General features: G+C 37.8%; 1 pseudogene across 1 annotated transcript; it reads right to left on the bottom strand.

The window, feature by feature from the left end:
• Positions 1 to 543: 543 nt before the first annotated feature.
• LOC308277802 (vomeronasal type-1 receptor 90-like) lies at positions 544 to 3,057 on the bottom strand (annotated as a pseudogene). The gene is made up of 2 exons: positions 3,030 to 3,057; positions 544 to 1,502 (listed from the first exon to the last, which is right to left on the bottom strand). The product of its transcript is annotated as a vomeronasal type-1 receptor 90-like (transcript).
• Positions 3,058 to 3,292: the final 235 nt, after the last annotated feature.

Genomic DNA, 3,292 nt, shown 5'->3' with positions numbered 1-3,292 from the left:
TGGATCTCTTCATTTGTTTCCTATGTAATCTTGACTCATCCAAATTTCTCTGGACCTTAGTTTCTGCCTCTGGTAAATGGACATGATAATATTAATTTATTTAAAATGCAACTTCAATAAAAAGAGTTGATATGAGCTGGGCATGGTGGTGCAATCCTGAAATCTCAGTACATGGGATGCTGAGAAATGAGGTTTGTAGTTTAAAGTCAGCCTTAGTAAATTAACAAGGCTCTCAACAATTTAGCAAGACTCACTTTTCAAAAACAGAAATCAAATAGGACTAACATTTAGAGGTAGAATGTCACTGGGCCCTGCAAAACACATGCACACACACACACACACACACACACACACACACACACATTGCTTTAGAGATAAGCTGTACAAGAATAGTCAATCTGTAATTTAGTAGTGTTACCAAAAAACCCAAATATTTAAATTACACCACCTTCATTCTTACTTGGTTTTTCTGACAAATTATTTTCAATTTTAGAACAAATTATAAGATGAAACAATGACAAAAGTTCTCCATCACCATATATTTTAACATTTACTCTCCTTCCCCAATACAACCTTTATAGCCTTGATTATTTGTTTTTCAGTACTGATCAGCAACAAAGAATTGATTGTGGCATAGCCATTGCCCACCAGCATCTGGAGCCACAGGCGAGCTGGATCATCCTTCAGCAATACTTCATAGAAAGAGCAGACAATGCAGTCCAAAAAGTACATGATAACAAAGAAACTCATGAGCAGCAGAATGGTCCAGGTGGCCCTTTGTTCTGCGGATGCTTTTGAGGAAACACTGGTGCTGTGGAGATGCTGGGACTGCTGCTTATGCCTGCACAAGAGACCCACCATATACCCACTTGAAAGGGCCATGAGTCCTATAATCAAGATGTCTTGAAATACCCCCATTGCAGTAAAATAGTTCTTGTAGAAGTAACCCTTGGGTGAAACAAAACAGGATTCTGAGACAAACCGAAGGGCTGTCTTATTGGTTGGGCCAGAAATGGAGATTAAAAAATGAGCATTTATAAATATACTGGAAACACAGAGAATGAGAAAGCAACACAGGCTGTGTTGTGAAGACTTATGTTTGAACTTTGCCAAGCAGGAGCTTCTGGGGCTGAGGATGATGGCCTGGAGGACACTCAGCAGGCAGGTGGTGCAAAGAGAGAGGCTCTTCATCAACCTGTACAAGTAGATAACTGATTTGCATGTGATATCATCCCAGAAGTTCCAAGATCCAAACTTGTCTATGTCCATGAACACCCTGGCTATTAGCATCACTAGATGAATTAGTGCCAAGAGGCCAACCATCAGGTCAGTATTCTTGGACCTATGTTAGAAAAGGGACACGAGGAGGTGGAAGAGAAGCAAAATGGTGTTGGCTGATATCCCAATGCAAATTTGGGAGAAAAAGGTATTTCTAGTGGCAATAAAAGCATAAATGGTGATGTTTTCACTCATTTTTCTAGTGAACAGTTCATAGTAATTGTCTGAGAAGGAAACGAAGACAAATTCTCTTTACCTTAGATATTAACAACTTCATCAATCTTAACTAACACTATTGCCAGCATTAAAATTTGTGGGTTCATCCTAATGCACAGTTTTACCCCTTTGATACTAAAGTATTTCTATTTCACTCTTTTGTTTTTCATGGATAGGGCAATGATTTACTTATCTTTGTGTCTGCAGCAACCTGATAAAATACTTGGTAAGAAGAAATAAAAAGTGTCTCCACCATCTCGTATCCTATTAAGATATTTGACATCAATGCACAAATAAAAATGTTTAAAGAAAGAGAAGATTCTCATGCAGAATGTCCACAGACAACCCTGCACACAGTTATATCTTTCTGTGCCAGCATTATTCTTAATAATATATTGGGAATTAAGAAAGAAACTATTGATAAATGTTGACTCTGAAGACAGAATGCTTACTTTTTTTCTCTTTTTTTTTGTACTGAGATGGAACCCAAGAGTACTCTACCTAGTTCTATTTTAATTTGAGACAGGTGTCACTAAGTTCCTGAAGGTCATGCTAAATTGCTAACACTGGCCTTGAAACTGAAATTGCCCTATTTAGCCTCCCATTTACTATGATTACAGAGTGTACATCATCATGCCTGCCTAAAATGCTTCAATTTAAACTCATGATCTAGCCAGGCATGGTAGCACACACTTGTAATCCCAGTACTTCGGAGGCTGAGATAGGAGGATCCAGGTTTGTGGCCAGCCTCAGCGACTTAGTAAGGCCTTCTGCAACTTAGTGAGAACCTGCTTACAAAATAAAGAATAGAAAATCGGGCTGGGGCATAGCTCGGAAACAGAATGCCCCTGGGTTTAATCCCCAGCACCACAAAAATAAATAAATAAGTAAATAAAAATAAATAAATATGAATTCATGATCTGTAATTTACTACAAATGAGAACTTTAGCAATTTCTTAAATCTGTAATGCATCTGTTTCTTGACTAAATACAGTTGAGTTTATTACATTCTAAAGATCTGATGAGTATAAAAAGATTAAATAAATGTGCTAAACATGTGGCATTTCTGATACATACTGATTTTGATAGCTATGTTAGCTATTATGTTTATTACATGATTTCTCATTGGCATGGATTAAGATTCAGTACATGTCTTTGATGAATTTTCTGGGTGTCCCTGCCTCAGTGAGAGAGGAGAAACCCTTACAAAAAGCACAGATTCCTAACAATATATGTTCATAAGGCTCTGGTAGAATTTTAGTGTTTTCCTCTGAATCCTACAGGATTTATCTTTCCCACAGTTTTGTCTCCTCAAAATCATGTGCATAAGTTTGTTATTTTTATAGCTCCTTAGAGAAGTTTGTTTTATGAGTTACAAAATGTTCAAGAGTTATGAAAAAATTATAACTGAATGTCTGGATGGAGGTAGGTAATGGTGATTGAATCTGAGTGTTTTACCACTGAGCTACACTGTTAGGGCCTCAAACAAAAGTGACTTCATCTTAGCCTCCAAGTCTTGCTCAATATATCCTTACCTCCAGATTCTGGAGAAATCTCCGCCATCCTGCCTAAGATTTGCCTGTAAGCCCCTTGCTTATTGCACCCCTCTGCTTACAGGAAAGCCCTATAATCCTACTTATCCTGATGTAACAACCCCCCCCTTGGCAATAGTTAACCAACATTCCTTAACTATGTAGTATCTCTACCTGATCCCTTCCCCTTGGCAATAGATAACCCTCATTCCCCTCCCTGAAAAATCTGTCCTTAAACAACCTATATAATCTTCTAGTCTCTAAGT

Source organism: Muscardinus avellanarius, assembly GCF_963383645.1.
Source record: "Muscardinus avellanarius genome assembly, chromosome: 20".
Classification (NCBI taxonomy): domain Eukaryota; kingdom Metazoa; phylum Chordata; class Mammalia; order Rodentia; family Gliridae; genus Muscardinus; species Muscardinus avellanarius.
This window is presented reverse-complemented; position numbering and strand designations above follow the sequence as displayed.